This window comes from Crocodylus siamensis, chromosome 4 (genome assembly GCF_052110815.1).
Source record: "Crocodylus siamensis isolate JL-2025a chromosome 4, ASM5211081v1, whole genome shotgun sequence".
Classification (NCBI taxonomy): domain Eukaryota; kingdom Metazoa; phylum Chordata; order Crocodylia; family Crocodylidae; genus Crocodylus; species Crocodylus siamensis.
Window position 1 is genome coordinate 247,132,224 of NC_143398.1, and position 16,675 is coordinate 247,148,898.

General features: G+C 65.6%; 1 protein-coding gene across 2 annotated transcripts in view; it reads left to right on the top strand.

The window, feature by feature from the left end:
• The window catches only part of NHEJ1 (non-homologous end joining factor 1), a 29,608-nt gene that overhangs the window by 11,125 nt on the left and 1,808 nt on the right, over positions 1–16,675 (top strand). The gene's annotated exons all lie outside the window — the stretch shown is intronic.

Below are 16,675 nucleotides of genomic sequence, written 5' to 3' on the forward strand. Positions count from 1 at the left end.
TCTGTGTGTGTGCATGCATGGCTATGTATGTGTGCATGCATGTGGGTGTATGTGTGTGCTTGTGTACATCTATGTATATGTGGCTGCAGGTGGGTGTATGTGTGTGTATGTAGGTGCATCCATGCATGTATGCGCCCATGTGGGTGCATGCCTGTGTGAACGTGAACATGTGTGCATGGGCTCCTGTGTGTGTCAAGGGGTGGGGGAACCGGGCACAGCTCATTTTCCCACTGCACTCGGAGCGGGTGGATGTGGAAACTTGGCCTGGCCCCAGGCCCGAGTCCATGCTTGCGTTGGGGGTCAGGGGGAAACCACAGCAGGGTGTTAATGACAGTATTAACGAGAGGCGGCCATGTGCCCGGGGCATGGACATGGGTAGGGAGTCCTGCCCAGCCTGGGGTGGCCAGCACTGGGGGGGTTCAAGTCTGTGATGCAAGCAGACCCCGGTGCTTCTGCGGTGACGGCGGCAGCTGGGGGAACCTGGGGGTGCAGGGCTGTGACTCTCATTGGGGGCCGTGCCCCCGTGTCTTACAAGAACAGCAGGGGGGAGGTCAGAGCCGCAGGTCTCCAAGGCGGAGGCTGCAACGGCTCTGGGGGCGCCAGCTCCCTTGTGCACACAAAGCCATACTTCCCCACTGCACCCTCAATGCTTCCCTGCCGCCACTCGTGCTCGTGGCACATGGACATGCAGGTCACCCCTTGGCTCACGGTGCTGAGGGCCAGATGCCCTGGATTGACACCCCCCCCCGGGCACTGCCCATTTGACAGGGGCTTCCTTATGGCCGTGCTCCCCGGTGACTTGCCAGACCCCTGCTGTGGCTGGCAGCAGCAGGAAGTTGGCGGCTGCGGCCCCCCGTATCCCCGGGGTGATGCTGGGGGCTGTCGGGGTGATGGTGTTGTGCAGCTCCAAAGTCACACACATCTGGGTTTGGACAAGGCTGATCCTGCCTTGGGCTGGATGTGACGCCCCAGCTCCCTGCTGGCCCCATGGCTCTGGGACTAGGATTTTCTGCTTTCTCTATGGCATCCACTGCCACCTTCCACTGTAGACAGGGCCCAGGGCGAGGCGGGGGAGCCCCAGCCCTGAAGGGGGGTCCCCCTGGGCATCCCCAGCACCGGCGGCTCTCAGAGACTGCTCTGTACCCAGCTCATGGGCCGCACCCAGGTCCCAGCCAGACGGACGTCCCCAAACCCACCAACCGCAAACCCCGTCCCTGGGGCCGGCACGCTCGTCCCCTCTGGCCGCATGAAGCAGCCGTTCTTCTCCTGGCACACGTGTGCCCAGACGGTCCCCTCCGGCGACGGGACAGTACGCACGGCTAAATATAAGCTGGTGGGGCGCGGGGTGTTTGGTGGGGCGCGGGGGCCGCTCTATGCCTCTTTTCATGGGTAGAGCTAATGAGATGCACGTCGTGAAAGGCCCCAGGTTGTGTGGGACGGGTCCCGTCCCGGCTGAGTCACGGCAAATATTTACCGAGGAAAAAAAAGAGAGGGAAAGAAGGAAGGGGGGGGGGGGGGGGGGGGGGGGGGAACTGGGCCATGGCATATAAAATTAGCGCGCTGAAAATAGCCCAGGTGCGCGGGGAGCCCGAAAGGGAACAGACAGGGCAGTCTGCGCGGGGCCGGGGGGGGCCGCGGCCAGGCAGGGAATGGGCCAAACCCGCCTGGTGCTAAATAGAGCATTAAAGCAGCGCTGTGCGGCCGCCTGGCTGCTGTGCTGCAGGGGTGGGGGGGGCCGTGCTGCCTCCCCGCGGCCGGAGCCGCGCGGGGTGTTATATTTAGCCCCATAATGACGGGCCTGCGGCTGCCGGCGCTCGCGGCCGCGTTGCAATTACAGCCTGGCTTATAAATTTTATTTGCCGGCTTCTGCTTCCCCTCCTCTTCCTCCGCCCCTCTGGGCCTGGCGTGGTAGCTGGACTGGGCTGGGCACGGGGTGCCTTGCACCGGGGCTGGGGGAGCTCCTTGCCCTGTTATTTCTTGGGGTTGCTGGGACTCCCTGCACTGAGCTGACCCCCACCCCGATGATGGGACCTGCGGACGGGGCTGTGGACCTTTTCCAGCCTTGCCCCTGCTCTCGGCCTGGATGAAGGAGCTTCCTCTTATCGATCCCCGGGCTTGGGAGATATGGGCTCATGGGAGTTGTGGCCGTGACCGTGGGAGCTGGCTGTGGCCCGTCCAGGCTGGCGGGGGTGGAAGGCAGCCAGGGCTGCGTCTCCCGCCCTGCGCCAGGGGTGGGGAGCCCGGGACGTGAGGCCGGGGTCCCCAGGGGTCCTGTTTTGCCCAAACAAAGGAAGCGCCTTGCATTGCTGGAAGTGGCGTGCTCGGCCATCCCGCCCGATAACCCCGCGACCGGGCCCTGGCCTGCCCCTCACCCGCCGGCCCACGCGGGGGGGCACATCGCTTCCGCCCGGACCGGATCCACTTCCCGCCTGGCGTGTGCGTGCGTGTGCGGCCGGCCCCGTGACTGCGGTGTAGCTCGTGGGCTGGACGTGGAGGTTATCGGGATCTTCAGCTTGGGCTGCGGGGAAGGGGCTGAGCCCTCAGCCAGGGGGCCGGGAGCCCAGGCCTGTGGCAGTGCCCCCATAGTGGGCATGGGCTGTGTTTGAGTGCCCAGGGGGGTACCGGGGATGTCAAGCCTGCCCCTTGCTGCATCCCAGGTGCGGGTCACAGCTGAGGCAGGGCCCAGGCCTCCATCCCCTCCCTGCAGCCTGGAGCCAGTGGACCTGGAGGGAGCCTGGCACAGGCATGTGGTGTGGCCCCACATGCTTCTCACCTGGGGGGGTGGGATGCCCCATGTACTTCCATCTCAAGTGTGTGGGTGTGTGGATGGATGGATGTGTTTCCACCGCAGGTGTGTACATGCATGTGTATGCATGTGTGATGGTCGAGTGTGCTCCTGTCGTGGGTGTGTGTTTGATGGCCCCATGTGCTTCTATCCCAGGTATGTGTGTGCATACGTGCACATGCACGTGCTTCCACCCCACGTGTTGCATTTGTATGTATGCATGTGTCTTGGCCTTGTATGCTCCTGCCCTAGGGAGTGTGTGTGTGTGTGTGTGTGTGATGGACCTATGTACTTCTACCCCAGTTGTGTTGTGTGTGTGTGTGTGGGTGGGTGTTTGCATGCCTGCTTCGCACCCCAAGTGTGCACATGCCTGTGTATGCATATATGATGGTTCTGCATGCTGCCACCCTGGGTGTGTGCCTGTGTGTGTGTGATGGCCCAGTGTGCTTCCATCCCAGGTGTGCGTGTATGCATGTGTGTGCATGTGCATGTATGTATGTGTGAGAGTTCTGCATGCGCCTGGCCCAGGTGTGTACATGTATAATAGCTCCATGCGCTCCCATCCCAGGTGTGTGCATATGTGTCTATGTAAGAGCATGTCATGGTCCGCCACACTCCTTCCCCAGGGTGTCTACGTTGCTGTGTCCGTGCAGCCCCAGGTGTGTGTGAGGGCTCCCTGTGCTCCCACCCTGGGCATGTGCACGTATGTGTGTTGCATGCATCTGTCCTGGCTGTGTATGTATTGCCCTGTGTGCGTGTGTACAGTGTCCACCCTGGGCCCATTCACATGTGCTTGCCATGCACCATGTGTACCTTCTGCCCAGCTGATGCCCCTCATTCCTGACCCACAGCCCCTTTGCCCCCCCCAGCTCTGAACCCCCGCTTTTTGCAACCCCATTAGCGCCTGTTCCACAGCCCCTGCCCCCCCCAACCCCGCCCACACCCCGCACTTCCCCCAGCCCCCAGCTCTCCCTTTTCCCACGGAGCGCGGCCGGGCCGAAACACTGTGGGCCTGTTGGCCGGGGCCTCGGTAGTGCTGGGCCGCGCCGGGCGCGGACGACAATGCCCCGCACAGAATGGGTCGGGGAGGCGCTGACGCCGGGCGGGCGGGCGGCCGGGGCCAGGCTCTGTGCAGCCCATTCACGCCGGCTCTATAAATACTTTACTACGTGGCACCGGGAAGGCTTCAAGCCCCCTCTTTATTTTGTGTTTCTTGGTTGTTTTTTTTTTTTTTTTTTTTTTTTTAACTAGCGCCTGCATAATATGGGGATTGTGTGGCCGGGGGCATGGGCTGGGGTGCGACCCCAGAGCCGGCTCCGGGGCCTGGCCGGGAGTGCGGGACTCAGCTGCAGGGACTGGGCACAGTCCTGGCTGCCCTTGGCCAGGGAGTTGCAGGGTGCTCAGGCCTGGGCTCTGAGCAGCGGGTCTGGGCCACTGCTGGGACGTGCCCACCGGGACCGGGGCTCCATGGGCAGCAGCTCCAGGGCTTTGATGCCCAGAGCAGGGCATGTGTAAGTGGGAGACCTTCATTGCCGAGGTCTGGTGTGGATGTTGGGCCTCGCGGCCTCCTGCTTCAGCACTGCTCCAGGTTCCAGGCTCCGGGCTCTTCTTCTGGGGGCTGGCAGGGATCCAGTGTCCATCACACCTTTATTTTCTAGAGTCATAGATTGTAAGGCTGCACAGGACCTCGGGTCCAGCCCTGGGAGAGGGCCAGGGCCACAGGCAGGGCAACAAGGGGCTGTCCTGACTTCCCTCATCTCTTACATTAGCAGGAGGCCACAGGTTGTGGGCACAGCTCTGCAGGGCACATGCTGGCCCCAGGGCTACCAGGGGTCTTCCCCCAGCCCAAGCCAGCAGGGCACGGGGGCTGGGGAGGAGCCCCGTGTGTACGTTTGTTTGTCTGTGCACCAGGCTAGCCACGGGGTCAAGGCGAGGACGTCACAGTGCTACCAGGGCCAAGGGCAACATGGACGTGCTGGCAAGCCACAGGCTCTGTTAATATTCATGAGCCCACAGAGCCTCATGCATATGCATGAGCTTCCCCCTCCCTTCGTGCCAGGGCTGGTTATGGGGGGTGCTGGGGCTGGCATCATGCCCTGGCACAGCTGTTTGGCCATGTAGTGGAGACACACCCATGGACATGTGAACATACATGAATGGACACACGCAGACATGAACATGCATACATACATGCACATGCTCCTGTGCTCATGTGTGTGCACTTATACATGCACATGTATGCGCACATACATGTACACCTGAATATACATTACCATACACATATGTACACCGGCATACACACATGCATGTATATGTGCACACAGGCATGCACATGGACATATGCATGTACACACATGTACACACACATATATGCATACCCATACATACATACACATACCCACAGGTACACATGCATGCATACATACACACATGTGCATACTCATATACACATACATACAGACAGACATATAAGCATGTACATGCATACACACACATGCCTGTATGTACACACGCATGCCCACCCCCCCATGCACACCCACAGCTCTGCTCCCTGGGGCTCCAGGGCCCCATTGCCACAGCTCCTGAGGGCTCTGGAGCCAACCTAGCACTGTCTAAGGCCCCTGCAGCCCTGTTCACCCTGTGCTCTTCAGTGGGGGCCCTTGCATCCCCTTGGGGCAGAGGATCTGTGCCAGGCTGGAGGCAGAAGCGGGTACAGGGTTCAGTGCAGGGTACGGGGCTGGGTGGGTCACCCCAGAGGTGGTCTGGGCAGGGGAGAGAGGAGCAGGTGCAGGCAGGCATCTGGGTGCTGGATCTGCTCATCTGCAGCATCATGACCCATGGGAGGAGGGGGACAACTGTATGGACGGGGAGACCGACAGGGCCTGCTGCCTCCCGGGGGTGCCAGCTTCCAAGAGCCACATGCTGCCTCCTACAGGGACGTTCACTCTGAGCCCTACTGACAGCTGCTCTGGGTTAACATTTGCCTGAGGTGCTTTTGGGCCCTAGGAAGGAGGGGCAGGGTCCCTGTTGCTCACAGACCCCCTGGCTGCACCAACCCCCCTGCCAGGACCCTCTGTCTCCTGGCCTCCCGTAGTGCTGGCCTGGTCCATGCAGCCTCAGTATCACTCATGGGAACCCCCAGCCAAGCCCATGTGCCTGCCCTGGGAGCAGGTGTGTGGAAGGAGCATGTGTCAGGGGGTTGAAGCCCCACAAGAGACACTGGGTGGTGGGGCTGTGCCTGGGTTGTGCCAGGGCTTCTGCTGGGACTCAGCCCTGCAGGGTCCTGGCTACAGGCTCTTGCCCCTGCTCGCGCTGCCTTGGATGGGGGCAGGGATTTGCCCCCTGCTCAGCCTGGCCCAGCCGCGGGGTTTCCCCTCCCTCTGCAGTGGGGGCACGGCCTGGGCCTGGGCTCTCCGTGGCACCCACCAACCCCCCTAGCAGCAGCAGGAAGTTGGCAGCCACAGTCCCTCTGCTTTCCTGGGGGCAATGCCCAAGGCTGTTGGGGTTGACAGTGTTGTGCAGCATTGAGGTCTCACATGGGGTTGGTTTGGATGGGGATGATCCTGCTGGATGTGAGCCCACAGCTCCCTGCTGGCCCTGCAGCTCTGGTGGGGCATGAGGGGTTAATAGTCCCTTCTGGGGCCAGGTCGTGAGCAGCGGGGTGACCCCTGGCGGTCACACTGGGCATTGCCATCATGTCCCGCCCGTGGGTCGGAGGGGTGTGAGCTGGGAACTATTTGATGCCTGCGGTGTCACGGCAGTGCCGCTGAGATCTGGAGGTCGCCTGCAGTCGGCAACCGTATTGTCATAGTCTTCTGGGTCCCGCGTGGGCCTGTTCACAGCTTTGCTTCCCCCAGCCATTCGTGGTGCAGCGGGATGCCACCAGCCCTGGCCCCCCGCTTGGCCCCAAATGTGCCCACCCTGCTGGTACCAGGCACAGCTGGCCCTGGGCAGCCAGCTGGGGCTGGGGGTACAGAGAGGAAACCTCCTGGTTTCCAAAGGGGGTTGTCTCCATGCCACGGGGGCACTGGTCCTGTCCACACTCTCTGCAAGGGGCAGGGGCCCAGCCTGGCTGAGCCCTGCACCCCGGTTGGGTCTCCAGGCAGAGGGACCATGGGCAGGGGGCTGCTGGGGCACCAGGCTGGGGGCTGGCTCTGAACTGGGAGCGGTCCGCACAGCCCTGCCCCAGTCCTGAGCGATTAGGCTGAGGTTTGGGGTTTCTTTGCTAGGCCACGGCGTGGAGCGGGGGGGAAGCTTGCCCCGCGGGGCCTTTTCAAGTGGTTTTGCGCGGGGCACGTCTCCGGGCAGCGCCGGCTCGGCAGCTCCTGCTAATTACAGACGCCTCCGTCCCGCTCGCCCGGCCTCAAAGGATGCCTGTGTGCGCCGGGCCCCGCCACCGCCTCAATGAGACTCTGTTCCGCACGGCTGGGGCCGGGGGCGCTCGCCCGCTCCCCTCTCCCTGCTCCTGGGCGGGGGGAGGCCGGGCACCCCCGTGTGCCAGTGATGGCATCCAGGCACCCGTCTGCCAGGCACCCCCATGTGCCAGCGCTTGCGTCCTGGCACCCGTGTGTGCTCTGGGACATGGATGTGTGTGTCTGCCTTTCAGAGCTGTGGGAAACCCAAGCACGTGGCTGCAGCCCCGGAGAACCCGTCTGGCGAGGGGGAGCCCCCCACAGCCCAGCTCCAGCACCCTCCCGGCTTGCAAGCCGGCGGCTCCAGGTCTGTGAGCTGCGTGTCTCCGTGGGCCCAGCCTGTGCTGGGAGTGCCTATGCCCACTTGTGCAAGGGGTCTCCCCACTGCCCCGGTCAGCCCAGGCATCTGGGGATGGAGCCCGGATCCCCAGGGTGGTGGGGGGCATGCTGCATCCTGGGCAGCCCCCCAGCTGGCTGCACGTGTGGGCACGTGCGTGCAGGGCAGAGCCGCGGGCCGGGGACGTGGTCACTAAATACACGGGGACCGGCTGGTCCCCTCCAAAGGTCAATATTTGTGCGAGGTTAATTTTAACTTAACGAGCAGTTGTTTGCTGAGGCTGCCCTGCTGTCCCAGGCCTCTCCCGCAGCCCCCAGCCCCAGGGAGCCTGGGGCTGGCACACGTGTGCACGGGCACACGCACACGGGTTGCAGGGGGCTGCCAGCTCGGCCCAGGCCTGGGGGTGCTGTGTGTGTCCGGCATCACTGCAACCCACAGGCCTGGGCAGAGGGCATCCGTGGGCCAGACGTGGTGGCTGGATGGTGCCCTCGGTGCCCTGTGAGGGCTGCGGGCAGCCAGGCCTGGCCGCACAGGCGGGTCTCTCCCTCTCCTGTGGGCACGGCCCCCGGGGACCAGCTAGTGTCTGCGGCTCTCACCTGAGCCCATCCCTTCGTCTCTGTTGACCTGACTGCTCTGATCCCAGCTCCTCGTATGTGTCGCACGCCTGCCCTGGCAGTGCCCAGGCCTTGCACAGAATAGCGTGTGTGTCCCCTGCCTGCCTTAGCAGTGCCCAGGCCTTGCACAGAGCAGCATGCATGTCATGCCTGCCCTGGCGCGGTGGGAGCTCCCGTGTCCTGCAGTCGGGGGTGTTGCAGGCAGGAGCAGGCCCCGGTACAGACTGGCACCGTGGTGGAGGCAGCGGTGCCCGTGGTGCAGAGGCCGGCGCCCCGGTGGAGCCAGAGGCCTGCCCCGCCCTGCCCTGGCTCCATGTTTTGCTGCCCGCCCTGTGGGCACTGAGGTTTGCTGTTTCTCTCTGTTCCTTTTCCGCGTCAGCCCCGGCTGCCAGCCTCCAAGGCCTGGCCAGGGCATGGGCAAGCCTGGGCCTTCCCCCCACCCCCAGCCAGGCCACGGGATCATGTTGTGACAGCCCCGTGGCTCCGGGCTCCCGCGCTCCGTCCCCGGCTGGCCCCCGCTGTGCTGGTTACATCTCACCAGGCGCCCATACCTGCTTCTTATCGGAGACCCCAGGACAGGCTGCTGCCCCCCTCGGAGCCTGGTCACTGACTCAGGCCAGGCGTGGGAGTCCCCTGGGTGCCTGGGTCCCGTCTCTGGTGGCCCTGGGGGTGGTGTCCCCCTCTGTCTGCCAGGCGGGACAGGGGGCACTGAGCTGAGTGGGTCTGGGGTCCCCAGAGCCAGAGGCAGCATGTGGCAGTGGGGGGGCATGCACAGGACTCTAGTGTCCAGGGCACAGCCCCAGCACCTGGTCTTCATTAGCACCTGGCCCACCTAGACATGGCTGGAGATGCCCCAACCATGCCTCCCCAGCAGCCGTGTCTGTGCCTGGCTGTCCTGGGGTAGGGATGGAGTCCCTCAGCTCCATCAGCCCGATACTACCCTCCTCCAGCTGGCCCTTGCAGGGGTTTGGGGCCTGAGCAGTCAGGGGTGGGCACCAGGCGCCCTATAAATAGCCGGCGGGTGGGCATGGGCGAGGCGGCCTGGCGTTCGCCAGCTGTTCCATACCAGGGCCTTTCAAGTGGCTGCCGCAGTAACCATGGGCACATCTGCTCACATCTGGCAAGGGTTCGGAGCCAAGCCCAGCCAGCAGCTGCCGCCGGCCCCAGCCCTCCCCTGCCCTCAGCCTGGCGCCCCCCCAGCCCACGCGTGGCACCCGCCGTGCCGGGAATGGCACCGGACTGCCAGCACTGAGCTCTCCGGAGAAGGCCCAGGCATGGCAAGGGCAGCCCCACCCCTTCCTGGGCTCCCCCATCACCAGGCTGCTCGGACCTGTGTTAGGCAGCCCTAGGGCAGGTCTCGCCTTCCTGGTCTCCTCTAAGCTCCAGCACCCAGAGTCCTGGGATCGGAGTGGCAGCCCTGGGGATTGCTTCTCACTGTCTGGGAGGGGCTGGGATGTGCCATGACCCTTGGTGCCAGCTGGGCTTGAGGGGGAAAGAGGTGGGTTTCACTTGGTGAAAAGCCATCGCAGGCTTGGGGAGGGGCTGGGGCCACCCAACGAGGGGGAAGCGCTGCGCCATCCTTTAAGACCTGAAACCAGAGCTCACCCTCTCTGACCAGGCAGCCGGGTTGTTCCACACCCAAGAGTTCCAGAAGAGCCAGCTGAGGGCACCTCTGGCCACCAAGCTTATTTTGAACGAATTTGGGAGCACCTGGGAGATGGAAGGTGCTGAGCCAATTTGTAAAGAGGGGCTGGCAGGACATCCTGGGGACACCAGTCCTGGGCCTGGTCCCAAGTAGGCTGGCGGGGCTTATTGGTGAGGGGTCCGTAGCCTTGAACGTGCTGCTGCGTGTCATGGGGCTTCAGGGACGTGGGTCTTGTGCAGCCACCTGGATTCATCTGCAAGGAGATGTCGGGGTTGGATTATCTTGGGGAGCAGGCAGTTGGGGAGCCTGGGCCGAAGGTCACAGCACACGAGTCGTGGGGGGTTGGAGGGTTCGGACTGAGAACAGTCGTGACCTGGGCTCACGCCAGTCACACACAAGTGTACCCTGGTGCCCACGCAGCCCTTGGGGACGAGGGCTGGGGGCTGCAATGGTGGGGCTGGGGTCATTCGTGCACTGATCCTGGCACCTCTATGCCCCCTACCCCAGTCTGGTCTCTGGAGCAAGCTCAGGCCTGGGGTCTGTGGGGCAGGAGGCGCCTCCAGGGTGTGCAATACCTCTGTCCCTGACAGCGTGTTTTATGGGCAGCAGGTGCCTGTAATGGGACCCGCATACTGGAGCCCCCCTCTCCTCACCTGGAGATGACCCCAGCCAGGGCAGGGGCAGGGGCACCTGCCAGAGTCACCCCACAGTGCCAGCCCGGCGCCGGAGGCAGGCAGACGACAGGCGCGTAACGTGTGATTTCGCAGCCCCCCGGTGCCCTGTGGCCCACCCCCAGCCCCGCGAAGGATCTTGTCGGCTGGGATTAGGCCAAGATTTAAGCCCGGCTGCTGGTGCCCCCAGCACCAAGGAGTCATCTGCCCCCAGGACCTGCTTGCACCAGAGGTGGGTCGGGCATGATCCTGCAGCAGGTACTAGGTCACAGGCGCTGCCTGGGGCTCTGGCACTGGTGGGGGTGGAGGGCAGAGGCCCAGCTCTGCCTGCCAGCACTGGAGTCCAGGTTGCACGCGGGGGCTCTTGGGGGGGAGTGTGGATCAGGGTTCATGTCCCATTGGGTGCCACCATGCTGGGTGCCCCGTGGTGGTGCCACATGTCTGCTGCACATGGCACTCGGCACTGCCATGGAGCAGGGACATGGGGATACACGTGCACTGGGGACGATGCCTGGCAGTGCCATGGAGCAGGGACATGGGGACGGCGCCCAGGGGGCCACTCTGACGTGCTCCATGCCCTGCATCGTGGTGTGCCTCAGGCCTGACTACTGCCCCCATGGGAGTGCAACACGCAGCCCTCTTGCCCCCAGTCATGCCCGGTTGGGAGCTGCCGGCAGGGCCGCGCCCACTTCGCCAGCTTCCCTGCCCGGTCCCATGGGCTTCTCCGCTCCAGTGTCGCTTCCTGGTGGCTCCAGGCCCGGGTAGCTTTGACTGGCTTCGCGCGCGCTGGAATGCGGAGGCTGCTGGCCCGCGGCCAGCCCAAACACCCCCGCCGCCCCCGCCCCTGCCCGCCGCCTGCCCGATAAGACTGAGCACTCCGGCGCGGCAGGTATCTTGCGCCCGGCCCAGCCCGCGGCCTTCCTGGCATGCGGCCTTGAAGGCTGCCCTTTATTAGGGGGAGTGGGAGGATGTGTTGCATGGGGTGTGCATACACATGTGCACACATGGATCTAGATGTGTGGGGAGACGTACATGCCTATGCACTTGTGGGCACTTGTGTGTGCATGTGAGTATGTGGGCCTGCTTGTGTATGCGCACGAGTGTGCGTGCATGTGTAGGCAGCTGGGAATATGTAAATGTGCCTGCATGTATGTGTGCACACAGGCCTGTGCGTGTGTGCACTTGTGTGCATGTGTAGGTGTGTGGGAATGTGTAAGTCTGCACATGCATGTGCGTGGGCACATGTATGTGCACACGCGCATGTGTGCCTGTGTGTGTGTGCATGTGTACACGTGTAGGTGTGTACAGGCATGCATGGGTCCATGTGTGCGCCTCCGATCCCCATGGGCTGCCCGCAGCGCCTCTGGCTTGCGCTCCGGGCCAAACCCACATGCCCGCTGCCCGAGACCGACTCGAGCTGGCTGCTTTGATGCGCGGGCCCAAGCACACACCCGTGCGGCCTCGTGGCCACTGCGTCCAGAGCCGCCTAGGTGCAAAATCGGGCCCTGGGCCTTGCGCATCTGGGGCAGGGGGCAGGGCCCCTAGCCCCCACCTGCCTGGAGCGGGGCCGTCCAGAGCCAGGGCAGGGCATTCCTGGGGTCCCTGCCACCCCCGAGCTCTCCCGGCTGCGCCCAGCTCACGCTGCCCTGTCCCCGGGCACTGCGCTAGCCCTGGCGCCCTGTGCTCTGGCACTGCCCCCCTTGGCCCCAACCTGGGCATGGGGCTGTGGGCACCAGGAGACTCCAGCCTGGCTTGACACATGGCCCCCAAATGCCATGGGCATGGGGATGTGATGCCCCATACCTTGCAGGGGTCTCGACGGCTGCTCCCACCCCAGCCTCCTCCTTGGTGCCACACGGGGCCGTGGTAGTCACTGTGGGCAGCTTCGTGCTGCTCTGCCCCGGCTGCCCTGAGCACTCCTACTCCCTCTGAGACCCGGGGTGGGATAGGGGCCAGTCTGGGAGCCCCTCTCCCCCCTCCAGGGTCTGCAGGAAGCGGGGCCAGCGGGGTCATGCCTGTGTGTTCCCAGCTGTCCCACATGTAATCCCCTGGAAAGAAAAACCCCATCTGATGGATGGCCCCTGCCCCCCTGCCCACACTGCTGTGGGCACTCCCTGGGGACACAAAGGGTCCGGGATGCACCTGCCCCACGCAGCATGGAGCCAGTGGGCACCTCTTGCCGGCTGGGCTGCAGCCATGGGGTCCCCGGGCGAGGGTCCGGCCGAGGCAAGGGCACCCCCAGGTCTCTTCCCTGGCCCAGGAAGAATCGCGGGTCTGTCTGGCCGCGGGTTTCCTGGGCAGCGAGGCCCTTTCATGTGGCTGCCGTCAGCTCGCATGACATCACCCGGAGCGGCCCCTCCTGCCAGGAAAACCTCAGCTTTGGGGGGGGGTTGACATCACCCCCCCCTTTCCACCCACAGCCCCTAGGCCTGTGTGTTTTGGCCGGGGGAGAAGCCCGCGTGGCCGGGGCCAGGAAGAAAGGTCACTGCGGTGATTTGGGGGCTGGGGACGGTGGCGGGGGGGTGGAGTGTTTTCCAGATGCTGAATAAACAGGACCGGGCGGGGGCCGCGCCAGCCCGGGGGCCACACCCCAGTGCGTTATTTTTGCCGTGAATGGAGGGGCTGTGCGCTCGCTCCCGGGGCCGCGGCTGGGCTGCCTGGACCCGCTCCAGCCAGGCCCGGGGAAGCACCTGGCGGGCACCTGGGGGGCACCTGGGCACCCAGCTGGCACCTGGGGGCCTGGCTGGGCGGGGGGGCACAGGGCCATGTCCCTGCTGGTGGGGCTTGACTCACGCGTGGGATTAGCGTGGCTCCCTGTGCGTGCCCACTTCCGTCTGCCGGGCCAGGGGGTGCCCCGAACGCGCCCAGATTCCCCCCAAAGCCCCTAATCCTGCCTGGCGCAGCTCCAGGCCGCTCCCACCCCCGCCTTTGTCTTGGCGGGTAATCCCTCTGGTGAGGTGTTTGGGGTGAGGCACATCCCCGTGGTCTCCGGCCCCGGTGTCCCCCCACCGCCTGCATGAGCTGGCAGCGGGGTGAGCCACCCTGTAATAACAATGACGGCGCGGCCGCGACTGACCCACTTCCCTGCCCTGCCCCACGGTGACGGGGACACCGGGGTGAGCCGTGCCCGGCTCCCAGCCCAGTGGGACTTCCTGGCAGAGCCGGCCCAGGAGGAGGCTGGGGTGCTCTGCCTGGCCCACAGGACCCACCAGCCGGCTGCTGCTTGGGTGCCCTGGGGTTGCGCCTTGGGTGGGACATTGCTTGGGGGTCGTGGGCCCAGGACCAGGCCACGGGGACACCCTTCTGCACCTGACATACGCCCTGCCCAGGCCGTGGAAAGGCAAACAGGCGGGCAGGGGTGCAGGCAGGGGGTGGGCAAGTGAACCCCCTGCTTCCCCATGCCCTGCCAGGACCCTCTCCCCCTGCCCAGCCCTGCTGCAGCTGCTTCCTGACGGGGTCCTGCCCCAGCTCCCCATTCCCTGCTGGAGGGGACGGCTGAGCTCCTGGGCTCCCCCCAGGTCCGTGCCTGTGACCCTGCATTGCCTGGGGAGCAGGAAAGACCTGTGGGCCAGCCCCAGGTGCCCCCAGCCTGCTCCTGCCCCACCCCAGCGGGGCAACTGAAGCCTGGCTTGGGGCCCTGGCACTCTGCTCTCTCTGTTCCTCCGTGCCATCTTTTGGGGTGCTGGGAGGGTCAGGGCAGCCTAGCTGTGCCCGTACTGCAGCCGGTATGTACTCCCTGCTCATGTCTCACGGGTGCTGAGCCCCCTGTGTGCCCTCTTGGCTGTTCATAGCCCGTCTGGCTGCCCCCGGCGCTTTCTGGGGGCTGCGTTGTGAGCAAGTGTGGGGACGGTGGAGCTGAGGCTTCCTGCAGCAAGGAGTTCCATGGCTCCTGTCTCGGCTCCGTGCTGCACAGTCCTGGGGGGCTGCAGCATGGGCCTGTGGGTGCCCATCAGCCAGACACTGGTGCTGGGTGACCGGCAGCAGGGAGAGGGCGGCTGTGCAGTGCCCTGCTCCAGGTTGCTCCTTCCAAGACACCAGCTCCATCCTAGGAGACCGATGCCCGGTGCTGTGATGCGGGGAGTGTGGGGCAATGCCCCGAGCAGGGAGAGGCTGGTGCCAGGAGCAGGCTTTGCCCTGGGCTCGGCAGCGCCCTCGTCCTGCCATTCCCCGGCCGCCCCGCTCCACCACGCCACTTCCATGGAGCCGGGGAAAGCCGCGGCTTCCCCTCCCGGGCCCACGCCCTCCGCGCCGGCCGCAGCGTGAGTTATGAAGCGTGCCCCTGGTGGAACATGTGCTGAGGCCGGCCGCGGGAATGTGGGCAGAGCCCAGCGCCCGGCCGCAGCCGCTGGGTTGTAATTTCCACGCCGGCCCCGAGCCCGCTGTTTTCCAGTTAAAAATACACGAGGAAATGGGAGCGGGGGGGCTGCAGGGCCCCAGGCGCTGGGCTGCGGCGACGGCTCCGGGCGCTGGCGCCGAGCCAGGGGGTGGGGGGCACCGAGATCAGCTCCTTGCTGCCAGCTTGGTGCTGGGGAGCCAGGGCTGGGGGGAGCCAGGGCAGGGTTTGCAGCCCCAGCGCTGGCAGGGGAGAGACCATCTGAACCAGCAGCAAGGCGGGTGGGGGCTGAGGGGACCCTGGGGTTACCCCCTCCTCCCTTGTGCAGCTGTGGGGCAGGGCAGGCGGCACCAGCACCTGCTGCTCTGTCTCGGCCTGGAGATGCCCTGTCCCCAGGGCCGGCGTCGGTGACGTTTACCCGGCAGGGCACAGGCACTCCATGGGCACTGCCAGCGTCCCTCCAGTCTGGAGACTCATGCCCCCCCAGTGCCATCCCCTTTTATCACTAACCATCCACTCACGCTGCCTCTCGTCCCTGGCACCAGTTCGTGCCTTGGGGACAGGATCATGGCCTGTCCCCAGGGGAGGGAGCAGCCCGTGCCATGAGCACCCGAGAGGCCCCTCCATGCCTGAAGATAAGGAGCCTGGATGGGAGGGGGGGCTGCTTTGGGGTGCACACGAGTCTCTGGCCCTGGGTGCAAGGGAGGGGACCCCAGCCCAGCCTGGGGGCAGGTGGGCAGGGCAGCCCTGGGCAGCTGCTACCTGGGCATGGGATAGTCGGGGGCAGTCAAGGCTCCGGGCAGCTTGGGCGCGCTTGGTGCCCGCGGCCGCAGCCTTGACTCGCCGGCATCTGATAGGGGCGGCGCGCACGGCCTTGTGTCCGGGCAGTCATAACAGCTGGGCCGGCCCCCGCGCGCCGGCCGGGGGATGAGCTGCCCTCTCGCCCCCAGCCAGAGGCTCCTGCTCCCAAGGACACGGCGGGCACGGCTGCCAGCTCCCTGGGCCCCCGGCTGCTGTGAGCATGGAGCCGCCGTCTCCCCCGTCCCTGCCAGGGTGGGAGCTCATCCCCCGGGCCTCTTGCTGGGCCGTGGGACCCTGGCAAATGCCCCGTGGGCCGGACGCCTCCGAGGAGGTCCCTCCTGTGCCCATCGCATGTGGCAGGATCTGGGCTGGTCGAGCCCGGTGGCTCCAGCCGTGGATGCTCGGGGCAGGTTGCCACGGCCCTGGGGCAGGTCCCATGCCCCGGCAGCCTGGGTGCGGGTGGAGTGCTCGGGCGGGGGAGATGCAGGGGCAGGTGCTCCGCAGCCCTGGGCCTCGCGTCCCATGCCGGCCCGGCAAGGCGGGCCCCGGCGGCACCATGCCCGTGCGGCGTGGGGTAGGCGCTGCCCTGCCCCCGCGCTCCGGGCACACATTGCAAACTCCCGGGCAGCTGCTGTTTGCTTTGCGCTGAATTATGGCTCCGGCTGGTGCCTTTGATCTGGGCGGCTCCAGGCTGCCATTGTCCTGCCTTGGAAGCGCCTTCGCTTCCCTGCCTCGCCCGCTGCCCCTGGGGATGGGTCGACGGCGGGCGCGGCGCGGCCTGGGCACGGCGCAGCTGCCCCCGGGTGGCTCCGGGACAGGCAGGGGGAGGCGGAGGAGCCGTATCCTGGCCTGAGCGCTGGCTGCAGGTGGCAGCGGTGGCTGTGACTCAGCCCGTGCCCAGGCACTCCCGTGCCCTGCCCGGCCCAGGCCGGCTCGGGGCGGCACAGCCGAGTGCAACGACCGTGGCGCGCCTGACTGCGAGGCCCGATCCTGGGAGCTGGGGCAGCACAACCCGCGGGTTGTGGGATCGGGGTCTCGCAGCTGGCACAGCTGGGGGGTAATGCAGGAAGCCCGGGG